This window comes from Barbatula barbatula (assembly GCF_947034865.1).
Source record: "Barbatula barbatula genome assembly, chromosome: 9".
NCBI classification, from domain to species: Eukaryota; Metazoa; Chordata; class Actinopteri; order Cypriniformes; family Nemacheilidae; genus Barbatula; species Barbatula barbatula.
Window position 1 is genome coordinate 18608006 of NC_136772.1, and position 25268 is coordinate 18633273.

General features: G+C 40.6%; 1 protein-coding gene across 1 annotated transcript in view; it reads left to right on the forward strand.

Moving 5' to 3' along the window:
• The first annotated feature begins 20475 nt into the window (after positions 1 to 20475).
• dgkh (diacylglycerol kinase, eta) overlaps positions 20476 to 25268 on the forward strand; it is a 62779-nt gene continuing 57986 nt past the window's right edge. The window contains exon 1 of the mRNA XM_079463488.1: positions 20476 to 20582. The gene's annotated coding sequence lies outside the window, so the exon portion shown is untranslated. The remainder of the gene's footprint in view (positions 20583 to 25268) is intronic.

A 25268-nucleotide genomic window follows, 5' to 3' on the forward strand; every position in this document is an offset into this window, starting at 1 on the left:
TGATGCGTAGGCAACGGTGACCTTTAAATGCATTTTTATCACACAATGAATTACTCTCAACTAGTATGTTGCATGAATGACAAGTGTAATATCTGATTTTAGGGACAAATTATTCTTATATTTTAGGTCTGGAAAAAAATACAGATTACATTTATTAGAGGTTGAATTAGTTTTTGTAGTAATTGGTTGAGGTGGAAAATTATGTATTAAGCATAATTTTATGAATATACTGTAACTGAATAACTGAAAATTCTTGAATGAGTTTATTTTCACAACATTTGTGGTGTCTACTTGTTGAGTATTTGTTGGCAAGTAAAGTGTAAATCCCAAAACCAGCAGGCAATATGTGTTAAGGTGTTATATTTTTCAATTAAAATAAATGTTAACATTTCTCAAAGTTAATTATTTGATGTGTTGTCGTAATTTTAAGTGAAAAATGCAGATAGCTGAAACATATCAGGTAGCCGCTCCCCCTTTTAAAATAAACAATAGCGTTTCGTTAAAATCAACAAAAAATCTATAAGCAAAATTCTAAATATTTTACAGTGTTGCAGTGATTATTATATTTCATGTCACAAAGTCTGAAGTCATAGTGGACATTATTGAGTGCACCCATTCAATCTCATGATGCATCATAATAGCGAATGTACAACCCATTTACCTAACTGGACTATTCTACCTGGTTACTGGGATATATGAGTGTTTGCTGCCTGCCTCGATTTACACTTGCAGTTGGATTTATGATTGTTTGCTGCTTGCCCCGGATTATCCGTTTTCTGGACTGTGATAATGTGTTTGCTGGTGTTTGACCCTGCCTGTACGACCCTTGTCTTTAATAAAGCTGCAACTGGATCCTCACTCTACGAGTGCTTCATTACAGAAGACATCGCCAACTAAGGTTCTTAAATACACAGATCTCATCGGAAGCCTTTTAACAAACCAAAGCATCCGAACTCCCACCACACTACCCTGTAGCATGTGTAATCGATACCCGGCTCAACCCCTTACAACAAACCAATCAAAAAGAGAAGGGCAAAATAATGCCCCGCCCTTGCAGAAGCAGAGGTGAAACAGCAGCGATCGTTCCAGTGCCAAGTCTAAGTGGCACTGAATTGTCTCTTAAGGACATGTAAGCCATTCTTACATATCTATGGCTCAAATGTGTTAACGTGATTGGTAACAGGGTAATGACGATGTAAACATATTTTTCATTTTTAAACTTTGGTAAACTGCAGTTTTATGGAAAAAATACTCAACAATAGTTTAGATTAATTAATTTGTACGTGGTTTATCTTAAAAAAAAGACACAGACATATAAACAACATTAAAAACTATATTTCCATCACAGGGGACTATAATGCCCGGTTTTACAGACAAGGCTTAAAGGTGTGGTAGCGGAAGCAGTTTCTGCCAATCTTATGTTAATCTTGAGTACCTGTAAAGTAGTACTGCGTTCTTCATATTTCCGAAAGGTCTTTAGTTTTCTCACATTTACAGAAGACAGATACAGCTGTACGATTGTTACCGAAAAAGCAATGTATTGCTCTTTTGAGAAGGCAATACAAACACACTGCTCATTTGCTGAACGCAGGGTTCTTCATAGGGTGTAGGAGGTTGTGAAAGTATGCCGGTGCAGATCCAGTGATTGTCCTATAGGCAAGCATTAGTCACTTAAATCTGATACAGGCTTCAACCGGTAGCCAGTGGATGGAGACAAAAAGGGGTGTCACATTAGCCCTTTTCTGCTGTTGAAAGATGAGCCGTGCTGCCACATTCTGAGACCAGCTAGAGTGGTTGGATTGCGTTTGCAGGAAGACCAGCAAGGAGAGCATTGCAGTAGTTCAACCTTGAGATTACCAGGGCCTGGACAAGGAGTGTGGTGCATGCTCAGTGAGATAGGGTCTAACCTTTTGAATGTTGAATAAGGCATATCGGCATGACCGTGTGACCATTGAAGGACAGCTGTTCATCAAATATGATTCCGAGGTGCCGGGCTGTTTTGGAAGGAGTGATTGTGGTTCTACCAAATTGGATGGTGAGATCATGTCGCACGATGGGGTGCACCGGAAACACGAGTAGTTCTGTCTTGGCAGGGTTCCGCTGTAGGTGATGCTCTTTCATCCAAGCTGAGATGTCTTCTAGGCAGGCTGTAATGCAAGATACTACAGTGGTATTATCTGGGTGAAATGATATCTAAATCTGGGTGTTGTCAGCATAACAGTGATAGTAGAAGCAGTGTGCCCATATAATGGGTCCCAAGGATGTCATGTATATGGAAAAAAAGCAGCGGTCCATGCACAGATCCCCGAGAGACCCCAGTGATCATGTGGTGAGCAGTGGACAGCAAACCCCTCCATGACACCCAGAAGGATATGCCGGAAAGGTAGGATTTGAACCAGCAGAGAGGAGTGACTGAGATTCCTAGAGATGTCAGGGTTGCTAGCAGTATCTGGGGATTGACAAGTGTTGAACGCTGCAGATAAGTCTAGCAGAATCAGGACTGAGGATTTAGATTCTGCCTTGGCTAGCCAAGTGCTTCGGTGAACGATTGCGTCACACTCTCAGTGGAGTGTTTTTTTGTAACCGGACTGCTTGTCAACCAGTAGTTTATTCTGGGATAGGTAGGAATATACCTGGTTGAAAACTGCCATTTCAAGTGTTTTTGACATTAATGGGAAGAAAGAGACAGGTCTGTAAATTAGGGATGTTAATAAACGATTAATTGTTGATAATAATTTATTTGAAACTTAATGGTGATCGATTTCGAGGTCATTCGCCTGCATCCTGCATGAAACGCATTCAGCAGAAATTAGAAACAAAAATGTAACACAGTGGTCAGCTATCCACCTATTGTGTTACTTTCACACCGTTACACCGTCGTTTATAATTTTCAATTACAATATTGTGATGTGTCTTTTTTTTGTTATCAAAAGTTCTGTTTATATAAACAAGTTTATGCGAAATGGATTAGCATATAATTTCCTTTTAACATTTTCGTTAGGAGGCGGGAACCGGCGAAACTTCAACAAACTTTAATAAAATAAAACAACCAATAAACACGTAAGGAAAAGACCGTCAGCCACCTCACAGTCGACTGCCGGCCCCCAAACATAAACACTAATTCAGGACCTGTCCTCGCTCACTGACAGCCCAATCGCTCATCCTTTTATGCTCCACAATCTCCTCCGTGATACGAGATCTTGAATCCCGGCTCTCATCCCGCCTAACTTGCTACATACCCCCATCGCCCCTCACAGGCCGGGGGTACCCCGAGACTGCGCTTGGTCCCCCCCTTCCTCGGGACCAGGGGTATCGCGCAGCCTCGGCGGAACTATCCCCTGGGGGTATGCACTGACGAGATGAGAGAACGGAGACGGGAGCACTCCGAGCGACCGGAATGAGAGAGGGGAGAGAGGAAAAAACAATTATAGTCCGGTTCCCAGACACGCTGTCGTTCAGTCCTCAGCCCAGCCGAGAGGCTCTTCCTCGCTGTGATATGCAGTGGTGCTGGACGTCGGGGGGACAGCCCGATCCTCCTCAACCTCCTGGCGGTTGGCGATGGCCTTGGCTTGATGAGGGTAGACGGCAGTGAGTCCCCTGTTTCCTGGTCCTCACGTTCATGGCTTTTGGACCCAGGATTCCGGCCAACGTCGACGACCCCTCCGCTCCCTCCTAAATGGCTGCCATCCCACCTTGGCCCAAGAGCACGGCAGCGGGCTCTCCGTCCCAGCAGATAAATCTCGATCCAGCACCACCACCTCCTCGGCACCACAATGCAGCGAGGGCTCTTCGACAGCATGCCCCTCCTTCCTCCCGGGTTTCGGCACCAGTGTAATAAGATCCATAAAAGGGAAGGAAGGAGGCGGGAACCAGTAAACATTCAACAAACTTTAATAAAACAAAACAAACAATAAACACGTAAAGACCGGGAGCCACCTCACGGTAGACTTAACAAATGTCCGGGCGCGGTCCTCTCTCATCAACAGTCCTGCTGCTTGTCCTCCTAAGCTCCCGATCTCTTCCGTGAGATATGCGGGACCGGTGCGTGCACAGCTGATTCCAACTGTCACTCATGCCACCGGCCCCGCCTCACGGCTCTCGTCCTGCCTTCCTCACCACAGTTTTATTTTCTGCTTATGTAATATACACATGATATCATGTTATTATCATGATTAACATTATATCAAGGTATATCGTGATTCACACTTATTATGCCTGTCTAGGGCGATTCTTAAATTGCAAAGCCTTCAGTTCTGTGTTTTATGCACAGCTCCTCCGTGAACTATGGCACTTTGATCAGTAGGAACTACTGCTCAATCTAAAATGTATAACCTGCATTTGAAAATGCAACGCTCATCAAACATCATCCTTATAAATATACTTTGTTAACATGAAAATAACGACTAAGAACAGCGAACAGCATTTCCTTGAACTACGTGTGTAAGTTCTACTTCTTCTGTTTCATCTATTTGAAGTTTCTGAGCTTTCGGATTGAGGAGATCCTCAAAGTACTCCTTCCACCGATGACATACCCAGTTGAGGTCAACAGCCTCCCGACTCCACTGTAAACAGCGTTGGTAGGGCACTGTTTCCCTCTCCTGAGGCGCCGGACGGTTTGCCAGAATCTCTTCGAGGCCAGTCGATAGTCCTTCTCCATGGCCTCACCAAACTCCTCCCAGGCCCGAGTTTTTGCCTCCACAACCACCCGGGCAGCAGTCCGCTTGGCCTGCCGGTACCTGTCAGCTGCCTCAGGAGTCCCACAAGCCAACCAGGCCCGATAAGACTCCTTCTTCAGCTTGACGGTTTCCCTTACTTCCGGTGTCCACCACCGGGTTCGGGGATTCCCGCCTCGACAGGCACCGGAGACCTTAGGGCCACAGCTCCGAGTGGCCACTTCGACAATGGAGGCGGAGAACATGGTCCACTCGGACTCAATGTCTCCAGCCTCCCTCGGGATCTGGTTGAAGCTCTGCCGGAGGTGGGAGTAAAAGATCTCTCTGACAGGAGATTCGGCCAGGCGTTCCTAGTAGACCCTTACAGTACGTTTGGGTCTGCCGAGTCTGTCCAGCTTCCTCTCCTGCCATCGGATCCAACTCACCACCAGGTGGTGATCAGTTGACAGCTCGGCCCCTCTCTTAACCCGAGTGTCCAAAACATATGGTCGCAGGTCAGATGAAACGACCACAAAGTCGATCATCGACCTGCGGCCTAGGGTGTCCTGGTGCCACGTGCACTGATGGACACCCTTATGCTTGAACATGGTGTTCGTTATAGACAAACTGTGACTAGCACAGAAGTCCAATAACTGAACACCGCTCGGGTTCAGATCAGGGGGGCCGTTCCTCCCAATCACGCCCCTCCAGGTGTCACTGTCGTTGCCGACATGGGCGTTGAAGTCCCCCAGTAGGACGACGGAGTCCCCAGTCGGAGTACTTTCCAGCACCCCTCCCAGAGACTCCAAGAAGGTCGGGTACTCTGCACTGCCGTTCGGCCCGTAGGCACAAACAACAGTGAGAGACCTAACCCCGACCCGTAGGCGCAGGGAAACGACCCTCTCGTTCACCGGGGTAAACTCCAACACATGGCGGGAGAGCTGGGGGGCTATAAGCAGACCCACACCAGCCCGCCGCCTCTCCCCATGGGCAACTCCAGAGTGATGAAGTGTCCATCCTCTCTCGAGGAGTGTGGTTCCAGAGCCCAATCCATGCATAGAGGTGATCCCGACTATCTCTAGTCGGAACCGCTCAACCTCACGCACCATCTCAGGCTCCTTCCCTGCCAGCGAGGTGACGTTCCACGTCCCTAGAGCTAGCTTCCGTGTCCAGGGATCGGGCTGTCGAGGCACTCTCCTCCGACTGCCGCCCGATCCACTACGCACCGACCCCCTATGGTCCCTCCCGCACGTGGTGAGCCCACGGGAAGTCATTAATTACAAATTAATTATTGTTATAATTAGTATTAATAATTATTAGAATTATATTAAAGGTCCTTGCAGCATTTATATGTTAACAGCAATTAGACTAGATTATTATCATTGATCATAAAAACCTTGCCAAAATCACATCAGTAATTAGTGGTATCCTTCACTAGAGATAAAATTTGAAGACATAAATGTAAGAGACGAATGTTTTATCATATTGGTTTTGTTATGAACACTTTTATAGTTAGGACTGATAAGGAGGACATATAATAGAGAAATTATTGTGTGAGAGCTTAATGGCTGTATTTCCAGACTTTTATATTTGATGATATAAGCCCAGTATTTAAGGAAAATTTTGTCTATTTAGTTATTTATTTACAATGTGTTCTGCAGTTATCTAATAGTATTCAATGCAGTCGGACCATCTCCTCCTCATGCGCTCCCGCAGTGTGATGGTGAGACCATCAGTGTGATGGTTAATTTATGCAATATTTAGTGAAAATCACGATTAATGGTGAAACCCTAGTAAAAACAAAAGGTTTGGATTATACTGTTGTGCAATCATGGGGGAAAATATGTTTTTATTTTCGAGTTCTTTCTATCATCATCTTTTGGAAGTAAAAACAAATACATTTTGTTTTTGCAGCACAGAACACAACATCATCTCGACCTGATGTAAACACGTAAACTATCAGAAGTGATTGTGGGCAGGTCACAGTTTGGATTATGCAAATGTGTTCATTCGTTAGGTCTGAATGTTACAGGCCTGAGAATTTAAAAAATAATCACTCGTTAAGGCGATTTGGGGTCGACTCTTTATTTTGAGAGACAATATCTTTATTTATCATGGACCTGCAAACAATTTTGTAGATCGTTAACATTGATTTTTTGCCACAAAGAACACTTTCTTCGCATGTTAAAGGACCACTGTGATTTTTTGTGGAATCTAGCGGTGAGGTTGCCAATTGCAACCAACAGCTCACTCCACCCCTTCCCCTCCCTTTTGAAGCTCTACGGAGGCTGAATCAGGATTAAGATGTTGTCTTGTTTTTCACTTTCGCGAATGAGATAGTGTATTCAGGAAACACGTTCTGTAGAGCAGTTTGTCCATTTAGGGCAGGGGTCAGCAACCCGTGGCTCTCGAGCAACATGTGGCTCTTCTGCCCCCCTGCTGCAGCTCCCTGCCGTCTTTATAAGTCCCTCTTTATGCCTGGTATTAATATGCGTTTTTGGTCGATCAGATCAGCTCTTTCTGAAAGAGGCACATAACCGTTTACACCTGCTGTTGTAATCCGTCTATTTTGTACACTTTTAACCATTTCTGTCCTGATTTCTTAAAGAAATGTCTGCAATAACATACACATTTACCCAGCCACACACACTGGCTGGGTAAATGTATTTGCTTTTTCAGATTTTTTATTTGAATAGACGAAATAAGTGTTCAAGCTGATAGAAGAGAAACTTTGACTGAAATATCCACTCGTTACAACCGAGGTATGCAGCAAACAGTTGAACTGGACAGTTGAAGACTGGAAAAATGTTGCCTGGTCTGATGAGTCTCGATTTCTGTTGAGACATTCAGATGATAGAGTCAGAATTTGGCGTAAACAGAATGAGAACATGGATCCATCATCCCTCGTTACCACTGTGCAGGCTGGTGGTGGTGGTGTAATGGTGTGGGGGATGTTTTCCTGGCACACTTTAGGCCCTTAGTGCCAATTGGGCATCGTTTCAATTAGGGATGCACCGAAATGAAAATTCTTGGCCGAAACTGAAAACCGAAAAAGAGGAAACCAAGGCCGAAAACCGAAACACCGAAATAAATTGTGCCAATTATGAGTACCATGGCATTTATGGCTATGACCTTGTACTAACTTTACTAAAATCAAGGCATTGCAACTGCATAAATTAATATTAAAGTTTCAAAGAATAAATCAATTACAAATTATGCAAATATTTATTTAGCACATTGCAACAATGCACAGTGTAAAATAAAATTCAAACTTAAATGTTTAACTTGACCCTACTCATTATGTACAGCACTTCTGGGGATGGGGACTTCAAACAGATAAACATCTACTTGTTGTGCGGTTGAGCTTGTCATCTGCCTGACATTTTAGAAAGATTTGAGCTTGTGTATTTAAATAGGGCCAGTGCATAATAAACAATTTTATCAAATAAAAAAATATCTAGCAGAAATATGGCTACAATCTTATAGTCACATATATAGAAGCCTAAGAACAGAATAGACTGCCTATTGAGGCACTTTCTTGCAGGATTTGACTGAACATATCAGACAACGAGGGTGCATGTCCCTCATCTGGTGCAGAGAGACAAGTCTTTTTTTCTCCGATCTGATCTCCTACGCTTTGCGCTTATCCGTCTGCACGCGGAAATTGAATTATTCATGTCATAATCACGGCCCTACTAGAGCAAGCTCCTGATTGATTAACGCGGCTCGAATTTTCGGCAAAATTCAGATTTTTTCATTTAAAAAATGCTATTCGCGCCGCAAGTAGGTCATTGCGTCTTTACATTGACTTAACATGTAAATCACTCGCGCTTAATGCTTCATTCACGTTCGGTGTGAACACACTATTACCCAAAGGTGAACTATCCCCTTTCCCCTTCTCACACCTTCTCAGCATGCAGGGGCGCCAATTTGCCAATTCCCCACACAATGAATGAATGATAGATAATAGAAAACCGCTTTGCGGCGGCCCAGAGGTTTTTTTTTACTGCTCGTGCCGGTGTGTGACATGAAAAAATGCTGCCCCAGGTGACTGCTGAGTTTGCCCGGTGCCTAAAACCGCTACTGCTTGACATGGTCAGCTTGTCAAAAAATTTGTTGGGTCGTTACAGAATTTTTTTTTTCGTTAACAACACGACACAAACTTATAGTGAATTAAAAGCTATGCAGGGACAATGCTATGATGTAAAGTGTGTACTCTAGGAAAGATTAATATGAGATTGACAGAAACTGTGTTTGTTACATCCGCTGTAAAGGTGCTTTGTGTAATTTTATGGAGGATCTACTCAGAGAAATTTAATACAAAATACAGAACTATGTCTTCAGAGGTGTATAAAGACCTTATATAATGAAGCATTTTTTTATTTCCTTAGAATGGAATTTCTATCTAAATACACCGCAGGTCTCCATGTTGTTTCTACAGTATCTCGAAACAAGCTGCTCTACAGAGGGCGTTTTATAAATAGGTTATCTCCTTCGGCAAAGAAGTGAAAACGTGATCTTATTCCTGTGTCAGCTTTTGTAGTGCCTCGAAAGTGAGATGGGTGAAGTGAGTGAGCCGTTGGTTGCAATTCACAACCTCAATGCTAGATGCCGCTAAATTTCAGACACTGGACCAGCAATATTGTCATCAGTTTATGTCTGCCTTTTACATATGTTTGCCCTATTTTTGCTGACGGCGAAAAAGAGCACAAAGATCAGAATTTGCCAGTCTTCTCAGCATCATAAAGCTGACATTCAGGTGCACAGATTTGCAAAGGTAAATTCACGGTAGCATTAGTGACCAAATTTGCCCTCATGTCTGACAAGTTGTTGGCACGAATGAGAGGCACAGGTTTTTCAATTGTGTGGCTACACGATGGGATTTGCCAAAGGCATGAAGCATGTTCTCACCCCACAGACTCACTGTTGAATTGTACCTGTGTCTTTGCTATTGGCCTTTTAGATTAGCTATCCATCAGTTTTTTTATGAAATTGCATTTTCTATTGTATGTCAGCCTCATGCCAATGGTCCTTTGACAATGACATGAGCTGTAAGTTCTAATAATGATGTAACAGTTGATTCTGGTTGGACTGCAAACCACAAAACCTCTCAGAAACCATGTGACCTTCTGAACACCTTTGCACTGTTCAAGACATCACACTGGACAAAAACGTTTGTGTGGCATTGACATTCCATACATGTGTATAAAATTCCTTTTTTTTCCACAAGAGATTCTTAAGCAAATTGAACAAACTTTGGAGAAGACTGAATACACACAATATTATTTTCCTCATGAAGCTGTAATTCAGTTTAACAGTAACTGATTGACTGGTTTGTTTTCTCGCTGATTTACTCACTAGGCTCATAATTCCCAACATTCAATCTTTCAATAGTCATAATAGGTCTACTTGTAGATTGAATGCACAATGCATGTTGGTACAAAGAGATACCAAAGCCGTTTGGAGGAAATTCACAGTCATTAGCTGTCTTCAGAAGGCAGTAAGCAGGGAGATGAGGGAGGGTGTGTGGGGTTCTGGATAGCTTTGAAAGGGGTTTTAATGATGCCCCCTCCACCCGTGACTGAATAGTCGCGTTCCACTGTCTGTCAGTCGCTTCCCCTCCCCAAGGCTGACCATCCTGACCAGTGTAATTGTTACCTTGTGCTCTGGGTTCTCACTACACAATGACTCTGTGTCGTTAGAGATGAGAAAATTATGTGCCAACAACTGACAAGGTGTAATTGCTGGGCCAGTTTAAGCTGTACTGCAAAGTTTCTGTGAAAGTGGTATTTTTAACTTTGCAGAAGGGAGCACCGTGTTCGTGCTAACTCTGTGTTCTATTCACATTACACATTACTTATAAAGTAAGAAATTCTAATTTACCTTCATGATCTAAAAGTAGTTTTGATGATTTTTTCTTGAAAGATAAACATTAAATTTGCTCAGTTTTTTCGGGTAAACTGTGCAAGGCTGAAATTGTTGGAGTTACCATAAGACTTAACACTGGTGAACCAAAATGAAAATCCGAAAGCACACTATTCCCATGTGTAAGTCTCACCCAAACCACATGTATGTACGTACACATAAAAACATTAAATAAGAAAGATTAAGAGACCATTCCAAATTTTCATGTAATCAGCATTTTTAGATGGTTTGTGGTGATCCAGTGTCTGTTGAATTTCAATAAACTCAAAGCTCAGGATTGACATAAAGTCATCAAACAGCAATGCGAAAGACTGGTAGCATGGCAAGACGCATGAAAACTGTGATACAATCAAGGTTGTTGCATAACTTTTTTTTACTTTTCCAAAATACAAATATTATGCATTGTTTAATAGTAAAAATGGACTTGTTTTTTTGCAGAACATGGTCAGAATTTTTATTTTTTTATTTTAACCTGTATCTCCAGATTTTTCTTTTCTGCAAATAAATGCAAATATAACAATATGTTTTTTGAAATTCTGGGGAAATATTGTGAGTTGTTCACAAAATTAAACAAAAATATAATTTTACCAAAACACATACCCATGAATAGTCATTTCAGATAAACTGAAGATAAGTTTGATATATATGGTTAGTCATATGTTATTATTTGCATAGTAATCTTGCTGTCTGTTAAATCAGAGACTCAAAACAGACTGGCTGTCATGATTCTGCTGCATCATGTCATGTTTCTCTTGGTTTAGTGGCAGGATCATGACAGAACCTCATGTTGACTGTGGAGAGAGACAATTATTGTTCTTATGGCCTTCCATACTCTCTCCGGTCTCGTCATTGTTCCCATCCTCTTGTTACCTCGTTATTGATTAATGCCTACACCTGTTTTTACCTCTTGATTTGCTCCCTTATTTAATGCCCTTGTGTCTTCTGCCTTGTGCTGGTTCATTGTGGTTTGTGTGGTGAGTTCCTGTGTCTTGTTAGTCTAGTGTAGTTTTGATGTTTATGTTTATAGTTTATTTTAGTCTGGTTTAAGTGTAGGTAGTTTTAGTCCTGTCTTGTTATTGTAGTCATGTTTTGTTCTGTTACCCCCACGTGGGTCTTTGTTTTATTATTTATTAAATATATGTTAACCCCTTAACCGCTGTCTGCACCTGGGTCCTCTGTCCTTGTCTCACCACTCGAGAACCATGACACTGGCATCTTGTATGTGTATCTGTCTGTTTCATAGTATGGTGTTGTGTGCATGAAACAGTGTGTGCAGGGCATGAAAGCTTGTCCGAGACAAGTGAATGTTTTGTATATGCAGATAAAATTCTACTTGCCAGAACGGACAAGTAACTTGAAAAAAATTATAATAACAGTGCTATGAAAAAATCGGTCTGTAAGAATAATAAGAACAGGTGCATTAGACAGAGCTGCGTGTTTGTGTGAATTGCCATTGTCTTGGTTGTGCTTGTTATTGTGATAATAATCCATAAAGTCCATATAACTTGATTTGGATGCAGAATCCTGTTATTTAAATATGTCATCTGTGTGTTCTGGGAGAAGGAGGTGCAGATTATAATACTACACGAGTGATGGTCGATGATTTATTTGCGTGTGCACTGTATAAGTATATAAATACATAGGTTATTCATGAAACATTCGAAAATATATGAGTAAATTCAGTGTAATTTGCATGTAAAACCTTCCCGAAAGCTTTCCTCCGGATTCACAAATACTTCGTAAACGTCAGATCTCATAGTAAAATGTGTGTATGTAACATGCATGCTCATTCACAATGAGCATAATCCCCGCCTGTGAATTACAGCTACGCAAATTACGTATCTAGGAATGCTGGAATCCTCTGGACGTCATTCTCTGGTTTGGCTACATTATATTGCATAAGTGAACAAAAGGCAATATTGGGCCAGAGATAGTTCCTTTGTTTCTCATGCCGCCTTATTTGTATAGCTCTGACAGTATGGTTAATTTGCACCTAATAACTGAATTTAGTTATTGATTTACAGAAGTACGATTCATGCTATAGTATTATAACAAAGCACATCAGATTGGAAATTAAGAGACGAGTAGTTACATAGTAAACATGCTATGCCTTGAATTATGTTAAACTGTGAATCATCCCAACGTATGAATACAACAAAGCCTAAATCAAAACTTGCATCATTGCTGGTTACGGGTTACTTAAGATGGCAAGAGTGCCAACACACAACAATGATATTTACATAAATGTATAGAAATGGACAGTTTAGTGTAATTTTGTCACAGAAGATCCTCTGGCAAGCATCAGATGGGGAAGAGGTGATATTTTCTGTAACGGCTTACTACTAGCAAAAGGGCCTCTGGAACCACTGGAGAGATGATGGTCATAAACTTTGGAGAATCACCTGGTATCAGGCTATTTGGGGCCGACTTCTCTGTGATCTAGGCGACCCCCAAGTGAGGTCTGCAAAACTCTGGTGAGGGGGAAGTTTTATGACATGACATGATCCATCATTTGGCAATACCAGGCTCTACAGGAGACATTCTTATTTTCGTACTAAAGTAAATTATGTTTATCTGTGTAATCTGTGCACTGATTTAGCTAAGTTAATGTGTGTGTCAATGTGTGTGTGGGGTAGGTGGGGGTGCTTACAGTATACCGCAGTGGGGTTAGTCATGCATGTCTGGCACTGAGCCATTCTCCATCTCACAGTTTCTTGAAGAAACAATCTATTAATAGATCACTTCTTATCCCACTTGACAACAGGAAGGGAAGGCACTGAAGACAAGAAAGGAACTTTAGTGGTAAAAAAGATACAAACAAAAAAGCATGTTAAAGTATTAAACCTTACATTTGTATATGCAAACATGATTTTATCATTAAGTCTTCATCATTAGATTAACATTACACATACGGGTGCTCAAATGCTTTTTTACACAGTCTGAAATATTTTAGATGCTAAAGTCGTTCAGTGTATGATGGTATATGTAAACACAGTATTGTAGAATGGTACACTCTAAAAATGTTGTGCTTAGTTGAGGACAAAACATTAATTTCTTATCCTTAACTTTTAATTTGGGACAACACATTTTGTGTTACTTGTATTGTCCCTTTCATCTATTTCACACAAAATCACACACACAAAATGAGTTCAAATAACACAGGGTGTTAAATAGTATAACACAAACAATGTGTTATTATTATTATTTTGTTATGGTGTATATAGTGTATAGTATTGTTTGATAAAGTGTAGTTGTGTATTGTGTAGAATAGTGTAACGAGTAGGGGAGTATCAATAAAACATTCTGCCCATACCAGGGCTCCAGACAAAAATATCAACTAAGGGCCATTGAGAGCGTTTACATGCACAGTCTTACGCGGATAAATGTCAAAATGAAGAACTATTTTTGCATGCAGCTACTGCGGACTTAAGAAGCTTCTGACCGTTTTCCCGCTGCATTTTAAATTACGTGTAATGCACGCGAGAAACCCGGCAAGTCTCAAACTTCCATGTAAACGCAGTTTTCTGTGTAGCGAGTTTATTACTATGAATCTAACCACGTGAAAGACATTCTTCAATATATCTTCATTTGTGTTAAACAGAACAAAAAAAATAATAATTTACAGCAGTTTTTCCTACTATGGTAGTCAATGATGGCAAAGAACGATTTGGTAACGAACATTCTTCCAAATATCAGATTTGGAACAACTTGAGGGTTAGTAATCGAAGACAGCATTTTTATTGTTGGGTGAACTGTTCCTTTAAGAAAGAAAGTCATACATCTGGGGCAGCATTAGGGTGAACAAAATAATGCTAGAATGTTCTTTTTTTTAACATACATTTATGCATTTGGCAGACACATTTATCCAAAGCCACTTACATTGCATTATACTATATATTTCTGTGTATGTGCAATCCCTGGGATCGAACCCATGATTGTGGCGCTGCCAACGCCATGCTCTAACCCAGAGGTGCCCAAACTAGGGCCCGCGGGCCAAAGTTGGCCCCCTGCGACCTTTATTTTGGCCCGCGATGCCATATATGCTAAGAGAGGTAAAAAAAACGGCAATCATGCAGATTTTAATTTCTGATTTGACATAATATTTTAACATTTTACATGACATGTTTTTGATTGACAATTTGACTCTTATTTGCGCATGCCTACTGTGACTCGCAGAAATGGCACGATTTGCGACAAGGAACGTTAACATTAATAATGTAGAGAGGGCGGCAGTGGCACACAGACAAGAGACATTTTAAAACAAATTGGCAAAACGATTTTCTTTTTACTGAGGTTAATTCAAAGGCAGTGTCGTCATTATGAAACAAAACTATGAAGGTAGAATAGTAGCAAAACTCGAGAGCAAGTAGATGTGAATTTGAGAACTTAGTAATTAGTAATTACTTATTACTGTCTTAGTAATGTCAAGTTGTTATGACAAAGACACTGACAGGTTATGATGTATTGGTTTATGTCAAGTTGTTATATGTGATGTATGTAATAATTTGAATAACACATATTGTATAAAAAGAAAAACTTACCCTCGGATCGTTATATCCCGCCATCGCAATGACAACCAAAGCGTCGCGAATGCGAGGCTGTGGGTGTCGTGACGTCATCGCGTAGAAAAGAAGCCCGATTTCATTGGCTAGGTGCCAACCAATAAAATGACTCCATTGCAGCCACCCACCCCTGCCTCTCCCGCCCCTCGCTGCTACTGAGTTGCAAGTGCACAAATCAGTTTTGCAACTGATATATCGCGATAAGAGTAGCAAAAGTCGAAGCGCGAAATTTGAACTTGCAGTGACAGACTTGAGAAGTTGCCTATTTGAGGTTGTACTGCGAATGTGAATGTAAGAAGAAATGCAAATATGTATTTCAAGTTTGTGTCTGTCATTGTATAGCTGTGTCTGTCATTTTACACATTTGTGACTACTTGTCTGCAGCTTCAAATTCAGAATACAGGTTTGTGACTATTGTCTGCGAGTGCAAATCTCAGCGTTCAACTTCAGATTTTGAATTGACAGGTTTTCACATCGAAGCTGTGAGTGTAAATTGTAGCATACAAGTGCAAATATTTATTGTACAAGTTCTCAAATTCACATCTATGTGCTCTCGAGTTTTGCTACTATTCTACCTTCATACAAAACATTCTTCGGCTTTCTCAAAGTACAGCGAAGAGGCACGAAAGCAAGAGGCTAATAAACTGCTTGCTAAACTTCGATCGGAGCAGAGTACACTGCTACGTCCTTCGTCGGCTCAAGAAAATGCCAGCAGACTTTTAGTCTGATGAATTTGAAAAAAGTGTAAACTGAGAAGCCCACTAACTCTGACTCTCATCTACATAATGTACTGACTTTGTCAGTAAGTCAGCTAATATAGAAAAACTTTTGCAAAATAAGGACCAGCTTCATGTATGTCATTAGAGGAGACTGGCTGCACTGCTATTATAGCTTGATTAGCTGTATTAGGAATTGATTTCATGTACACTCAATTGCACCGTTTCTCAATTTGAATTGCTATTTGTTTTACTGTTTCTGTGTTTTAATTGTACACAACTTTGTACATGGCACTGTTTCTATGTTCTGAATGTACTTTATATAGTGTACAATGTAAGTTATTGAATATTGATTGTAATTGTAATTTCATTGAATTGTAAATTTCTAGTTTCATTGAACTATAAACCTTGGAATATAAACTGCATTCATTATACAAATCACAGAGTAATGTATTTACTTTATCAAATGCTAAATAAGTCATAAATAAATGGGATAAAACTTTAATTTAAATATTATACAGTTTGGTATAATTTCACAGATATTTCGGCCCACAGCCCTCAGTCAAATCATTTTTTTTTGCCCTTCATAGGAAAAGGTTTGGGCACCTCTGCTCTAACCACTGAGCCACAGGAAAGCATTCTTACTGCACTTTTGAAATATTACTGCCTTTTTTGTGTACAGGATAAGTTACTAAATAATTTGCTTTGTTCAACTTCATCCAACACTATCATGAGACACAGAAGAATTACATTTTACATTACATTTGTATTCTTGGCAGGCACTGTCTAATCGAGTGACCTGTGAGTGTGGTGCTGAAATTGGCTTAGGTTACTCACTTCTATTTGATTTGACAGCATGAGTGAATGGACTACATTTAATAAAAGGAATTAAAGTAAAAATGCAGTTCATTTTTTATATTCATTCATGTTTAGCCTTTCATTTATCATTGTATTAAATAGATAGTTCTAAAGACATAGTTGGATTACTTTTTTCAGCAGAACACAAAAGAAGATATTTGAAGAATGTTGGTTACCAATCAACAACACTATTCAATTATGAATGCAAAGACACTGAGAAAGAATTCTTTAAGTATTTTCTTTTGTGTCGCAAAGAAAGAGTAATATAAATATTTTGAATGTCTAGATTAAAGAAACATCTTTTCAGCCAAGCATTCACTTCAAACAAAAATGCTTAATAAACCACCAGGAGATGCTGACATTAGATATTATTTACTAGAATAATTGGATTTATTATATAACACACCATGTAGTGTGTTTTACCCTTTCTTGGGTTTTTTCGTTTTTCCCCTGTACAGCTGCTTTGGAACAATGCAAATTGTGAAAAACGCTATATAAATAAAATTGAATTGAATTGAATAACATGATGGTGAATAAATGGTGATAGAGTTTTAATTTTGGGGTGAACTACCCATTTTACTATCCATTTTTACAAATGGATTGACCAAAAATGAATATGTGCTCTCAATTGCAAAATAATCTATTTATAATAATCTTTTGAAAAAGAAATATAAATATCTTTAGCTTACAATCTTTAGGTCAAAAGCTGCAAGTTAAATCAAATTGACTTAAAAATTTACTGGAATTTTATATATATTATGCTGTCACATTTTGTATAACTTTTTTGGAACATTGCATGGAACAATTAATAACAGTGGAGACACTGTTTTTAGAAGAGAATATACTGTATAAGAGAAATGTGTAGCCTGTCATATGTATGTGGCCCCTGTATCTTAATACTGTAGAGTATTCAGAATAAATGCAGGGATATCTGTGTTAGATCCTACACCAGTACATTGTTTTTTGTTTACATCTTTACAAGGTTGATTCCGTAACCTTTTTCAGTAACCAGTAACATTTAATTTTTCCAACTGCCTTGTTCTTTAGGACATTAAATGTCAAATGTCTGAAGACTGCAGATATAACTGATTAAGGCAAAGTCAATTTAAAGTTGTGTAGTTGATTAAAGAGGGTTGTGTTAACCGAATGTCACTGAGTGCGCTGGCGGATAGATTCGCTGTTTAAGTTGACACAGCTGTGCACCAGGATGTCAAATCGAACCCTGCGTCTCTGTTTGTAATTCTTCCCTCAGAGAGCATGTTTCCTTTGCTATAAATAGCCGTCCTCACATATATGCCTGTGGATTGTGTTTGTTTTGTTTCTTCCACGTTCCTGCTATATTTATAGATGAATGGACAGGAAGCAGCACGACTGCCTGCAGGTCTGTGGCCCTTGTTTAATGTCGGTAGGGGCCCACAGTGATGTGAAACGACAGTGCGGCTGAGGCGTATTGCTGACAGGAAGACCCTCAGTGTCTTTGCCCGTGTTTTCTGGTGGTATTTCTCTCATCCCGCCTCGTCAAAAGACCCTATGGCTTTCACTTACCCGAACGGATATCTCTCAGGGACAAAACTGCATTTGCTGTCTTTGAAACTTGTATTAGGCGGTCTGGAGTGTCACTTTCACTAGGACTCTGTCGGCTATCTAGCAAAATGTATTTTCACCGTGGGTATTGTTTTGGATACAAGCAGGTTTAGATGTAGATCTCTGGTGTGATTTAACCTGTTTGGAAACTGAGTTAGTGTTTGCCACGGTTAACCAGTTATCTTTTCCTTGACTTCTTCTGGCGTGTGTTATTCTATAACCTTCAGATTGTTGCAGAATTTTCCCCATAAGACATATTTGGGCCAAAACACAACCAAGGATTTAGGACGTACTGCAAGTCAAAAAACATAAAATAATATTTTTGTTCCTACTGCAATGAATTGGTAAAGGGATTATTCACCCCAAAATATTTGCCGCAAAAATGTGGCAGTGTGTGTGGTGCATCCCTATTAATGTTTGACAGATTACCTGGTTGACCGTTCACAAACTCACCTGTCCTGCCAGGACCTTTGCCTGACTTCATTTGGCTTGCATGAGTTGAAAGCATCTAAAATGTTGCAGCAGTCTGATCTGGTAAACTCAAGCCTGTCAGCCGACAGCTTCTGTGAGTTTTTATTTGCCAGGATGGGGGGCAGCGCTCAGATAGATGTTTATACCATTCATGCAGTGCAGGATATTTTGAGTAATGGCCTTCCTTTCATGCGTTTGCATAGCCATTCCCCTCTCAAGCATGAAATTGGTGTTGGAGAGCACTTGATCTCGGCAAGGCTTTCTGGACCTTCCTCTGTAGGTCTGACCCATACTTCACATGTCCCTGTGGAAGGACAGAACTGATATCCTCTTTCAAATCCTATTTTTGTGGAACATCATAACATTGTTTGCAACAGTGGAATCTTAACTAAATAGTGTGTTTTAAGAACATAGAACATTGAGGTTTATGTAGATATCTCTTGCATTAGTGACTTATTTCTGGTGTGAACATATCCAAATGACACAAAGTCTTAATCCAGTGGCTAGGGGTTAAAGACAGTTTATAAATGTGACACTGTAATTATAAGAAGAGAGAAACAGGCAAAAAGTAACTCTGAAATTAGTTTTGAATTTAAAGGGCCTCCTAAAACTCAGTTGGTAGAACAGTTTGTTATCAGCACAAAGGTCAAAGGGTTTGCTTCCCAGGGTTCACAAATAGGCTACTGATAAAAATTTACCTCAATTACATAATTTATAGGTCACTTTGGATGTAAAGCATCTGCGTGCATGTAAAGAAGCCCGAGGCACCCCTCTCCGCTGGTTCAATTCTTTTTTCTGCAGCAGATCCTTCAGTGTATCATGGAGGGGCTCGCTGTCCACTACTCTCGACATTATCACTGGGGTCCCTCAGGGATCGGTGCTTGGACCACTCCTTTTCTCCATGTACACTACATTGTTGGGACCCATCATACGGTCACACAGCTTCTCCTATCACTGTTATACCGACGACACCCAGATTGACATCTCATTTCACCCAGATGATACCACTGTAGCAGCTCGCATTACAGCCTGCCTAGAAGCTTGGATAAAAATCTCAGCTTGGATAAAAAATCACCCCCAGCTGAAACCTGTGCAACATGATCTCACCATCCAACTTGACAATTCCACAATTACTCCTTATAAAACAGCCAAAATCCTCAGAGTCATGTTTGATGACCAGCTGTCCTTCAATGATCACATTACAAAGACAACGCGGTCATGCCAATTTGCCTTATTCAACATTAGAAAGGTTAGACCCTATCCCAAAAGAGCTCACGTGACACCTCTTTTTATTTCTCTCCACTGGCTACCGGTTGAAGACTGTATCATATTTAAGTCACTAATGCTTGCCTACAGGACTGTCACTGGATCTGCACCGGCATGCTTTCACACCCTACTACAAAACTGTAGACAATATACAATTGTCTACAATACATGGATGCAATGCTGCCTTAACATTTGTCCAAAATGAGTAAAAATATAATTCCTAGAGCTTTTGCATTAGGGACAATGCTGGCTACTAAATTTTTGAACAGAGCTAATATGTTTATTTACATTTACATTTAGTCATTTAGCAGATGCTTTTATCCAAAGCGACTTACAGATGAGGAAACATTGGAAGCAGTTTATGTGTGTATGTGTAATGTCTGTGCTGTATGTACACAGTGCCTAATGTTTTGTTGCACCTTATTGTCTTTCTGCAGACGAGTGTGAAAGAAGGTCTCCTTTTAAAACAGACAAGCTCTTTCCAGCGCTGGAAAAAACGTTATTTCAAATTGCGGGGAAGGACACTTTATTACGCCAAGGATGCCAAGGTGAGTTTTTAACCAAACTTTTTTGTGGATTATATTTTGTTCCTAGTTCTACTCTATACACTGTAAAAATACCCTGGAAAAACTTAAAATTTAAGTTTGTGTGCTGCTTAATTCTTTTAATGGCGTGGAGTCAAGTTGACAAATTGTTTTGTCACAGTAATAGCAGTCAAATATAGTAATGCTAAAGTAGCAGTATGGGATTTGTTTGATGATCTATTGACAGAAAAGAAATATAATGTACAAAACAATGTTTTAATAGGTGTATGCAATGTACATAATGAACAGTTATGTTTTTATTACCTTAGAATAAACTATTTCTATCTACATAAAGAGCGGGCCTACATGTATGGAATTCACCACCATTGCCTGACTTTACACAGGGGAGAAAACATTTACTAATTTACTCCTAACTGCTATCTTGCTTTCAGATCAAACGCCTTCAACAGCATTGCTATTTACTGTTAGCTAGCTCTGCACTCAAACATGCTGAAATGCTTTATCATAGCTTATACCACGTAAATAATAATGCAAATGAATAAAGTGAAGATGGCACGAGTACATCCAACAACAAATCTTGATTCTAACAAACAGAAATATGTTACTCACAAAATGATCTAAATCAAAGCAACCTCCTCAGGGATGATTTTTAGGTGATCTTTCTCTCCAACGTCTCCCTGCTGGAAAGTATCTCCATAGATATGAGTATCTAAAAGCTTTAAGGTCCAAGCATACTTGACTTTCCGCGTCCGTTTCTGTCTCGCGCACAACCGTGTTGACACAGCTTCCTGCACATACTCATCACTGATTAAGTGCGGACGTCCGAGTTCAACACATGTGCAATACAAATGAGTATGTGTGCTCTACCAGACCGTCAGAGGGCAGAGCTGAGAAGCGTTATTTACAGACCCACTGCAAAATAATGAATGAGGAAGTGTTTTCAACATTGCAAACAATCCGAGCAAAAAGCAAGACTACAAGAACTACAACCAAACAGTATGGAGAAGGATATGCTTCTAAGCTTACTGTTCTTGGTTTCAGAGTGTTGGTTATGTATCATTCTTCTTCGACAACGGCAAACTGCACACTTTCTGTGTGTCTAAATTGACCCTTAGTGTACAAGTGCACTTTTTTCATGTATCCACTGCAAATGCACGGTCTCAAAACACGGGGTGCATGTGGACGACCACGGTCCCTTCTGATGACGAAAATGTAATTATGCGAACGGCACAAGGACAGACGGATGATACTTCCACCTTGAGTACCACGGGTCCTAACACATCTATACTGGAAAGTCTTTAGAATATTATTGCAAGTCCTAGCTCCTGTCTGACTTTTATCCTTCTTTTCATACTTAAAATCCACAGACCCTTTATTTTATGTAATAAAGAAGGCATTGCTCTTTCTACAGTCTTTCTAATGCCCGCAAGATCTCTTCCCTACATCAACATAGAAGACACGGCTATCTCAGCCGATGACATCTTTTTGTACTGTGGTGGCCACCGTCGTGTTTGGACCAAGAGATTGGTTGCAAATCTCAAACTCACCGCTAGTGCCCACTGTAAAATCCCACTCTAGACCCACTCTTTTTAATTATGTAATACGCTCATTGCATTATTTGACCACTTTTAAATGAATTGCTGAAAAATATAACCTATCTGAAAACGTATAAAATAAATTGCAATTGGTGAACTGATATAAACAAATGTTATCCACCTCATTTTGACCCATGAACTGGTGGCGTCATTTTTAAACCGCACAACTTACGGTGCTCCACTAAAGCTGGTGATAGTTGTATTGTGAGTCTATAGTTTTGACACAAGAATGTAGTTTTGACTAGCTAGCTAACATTTATTATGGAATCCAGCAAGATGGCTGTCATTTGTGGTGTTATTTAGGCTGCCACGTTAGCCAAGTAGTGATCCCTGCAGCTTTTTAAACATGCAAATGTTGGAGTTAACGCCACAAACTGGGAAGAGCTTAGGCCAGAAATAGGCTGGATTTTCACACAGTGAATGAGGCGAATGAGGATGGCAAGAAGTAGAGACAGTAATGGAAAAAATAGTAGTTTAACGTTTTGTTTTCATTCCCATTTTTTTAAATGCATAAAGTGAATATACAATCAAACAAAAAAATAAAAAATAAAGCTTTTTATGAATAAAGCAGGATTAGTCCGGAAGTTCAATGCAATGTGAAGTCCTAAAGTCCCACCCACTTGCAGCTGACCCACCCATCTGCAGCTGGCTCCAACCTCCGTTTATACCTAAGTCATATTAGCTGGAACAAATGTAAAAAAATGGCCAAATACTTGTTTTGACCATAATCCACAGAGCTGCATGTGGATATACTATAGGACCCAGGCAGTTTGCACATTTGCTCCACTGAATTTGAGTCACATCTGCGTATACGAATTTGAGGTTTATTTCACATAACCTTTTTTCCCTCTGTATAGGTAGGGGCATTTTAAATGCTTAACATGGGTTACTGCATTTAGACACACAATTTAGTAAACAACATTAAAATACATTTTTCTAATGAATTCGTTTTTTATTATCAGGACCCGTTAACAATAAATATATGAATATTCTCAGGATATGAAATGCCTCTTATTCATTTTATTCTCCCACCCTGGATGTGGTTGTCTATGTGCTTCAACAACATTATTCCTTACTTGCCAGCCAACAAAATTGAAGTCTCGCAAACCTAAAGTGTGTCATATGATTTACCTATGTGTTTAAAAATAAGGTGGAGCAAAATAATGATGAAAACTATTTTTACAGTGTACAGTAAGCCTCCTACAATAAGCTGCCTGTTTAACCCCAGAGGCTGATCTAAGGTAAGGTAGTGAAAGCTTTATCGTGGTTCTTCCCAAAGCGTCTGTTATCAAACACACTTGTACTAAGAGGGACCTTACTGTACATATTCACCATTGGAAAGCAGCGAATTGGCACATGCATTGCACCTTCGGCCATGCCTTTAACCTCACTGTGTGTGTGGCAGACGGGTGGCGTTTTGGCCCGCTGGCAGTATCGGGTCTCTCGCAGCCATGTGTGCTGGAGAGTGCTTTCTGTCTGCTGGACTGGTGCTGGTCGTCCCACCCCCACACTCGGTGCCAGTGGATCGGAGGAAGGCTTGGTAGCTATTCGGGTCAGCAACAGCAGTAGATGCCCACCCCTTTATATACTGTATATATATACATATATATAGCCTTCATTAATAACATTATAGATAGCCCATCACTCTGCCTGGCATTGTTTTTAGGATGCCTGTTCTCCTCATTGTTCTTCAACAGCAATGGGCGAGAACAGATTCGCTGTTTGGCTGAGCAACATGATCACGTATCATTTCCTCATCTGTTTTTCTGTGTAGGCATATGAAGACAAAGGTCCTGGAGTGTCTGTGAAGATAAATGTTTTACCAGAATGTCCACCAGTATGTCTCTGTGCCCCACCCTTGAGCGTCTCATAGAGTGTGATAATCTCCCGTTTTTGTTCTCTGACGATTTGTTGGTGGTTAGGAATGTCATTCATACATTAATGCCTCAAATCTTAATCATTAATGAGAAGATTCAACTGCCAAAAAATCACTCTGGTGCCAGTCCATATATATGAAGCGGCCATATCATGACGCACGCATGCATTTCCTGCAAAGCTTCGAAATGACATGCAGTGGCACTAGTGCATATGTTACAGAAAGCTGGGAATTTAGGCAGAGTCGTCTCAGACAGAAAGGAGGTGGCTGATTGCCCTGGTGTTTTCAGACAAGGGGAGGGGGCAGGGGTTTGCTTGTATTGGCATGATACTCTGCTCTGTAACAGACTCAGAAAACCGGAACCAGGGCCCTGCACTTTATACTGTAGACCAGCCAAACCTACCATTCATAAACAAGATGTCACAATGCTTACACTGACTGTGTATACAGCCATCATTTATTCAAATATCTGCCAATCACCAACCACAACACAGATTAAGTACTGTAACCCGATCATCCCTTAATGATGAGGATATTATTATTTGCATAAAAACCTGATGGATAGAAGGCTAGAAAAGTTATTTTTGGAATTGACACTGTTGGTTGCCACATAAGTGTTGGGTTACACCTCAGAGAAATGTTTAGTCACCTAAATTAAGTACGGTAGCTTAAAATAGTAGAAATAGCTTCACCTTTTCCTTTAAATACAGAAAGTATTTTTTTGTAATTTTAAAGGGAATAGTTTAACTATAAATAAAACTTCTGTTCCCTTTCTGTCGGTCTCTCAACGTTGTGTCGAAGCCGACAGATGTGGTCCGCCCTTGAGAACCAATCATCTCTGACTGTTTTGAAAAGGCCAATGAAATTGGCGAATGAAATTTGCATGCCGGGCTCCGCCCCCGGATATCCGGGTATAAAAGAGGAGCTGGCGTGCTCATTCATTCACCTTTTGAATGAACAGAGACTGGCGCACTGGATCGTGGACACCGTCACGGCGGCGTACCGATCTCAGGACTGCCCGTGCCCGCTGGCAGTGAGGGCACACTCCACCAGGGGTGTTGCCTCCTAGTGGGCACTGGCTCAGGGCGCCTCTCTGGCAGACATATGCAGAGCTGCGGGTTGGGCTACGCCCAACACCTTCGCGAGGTTCTACAACCTCCGCGTGGAACCGGTGTCAGCTCGAGTCTTACAGGGTAACACCAGGTGAGACCGGCGGCC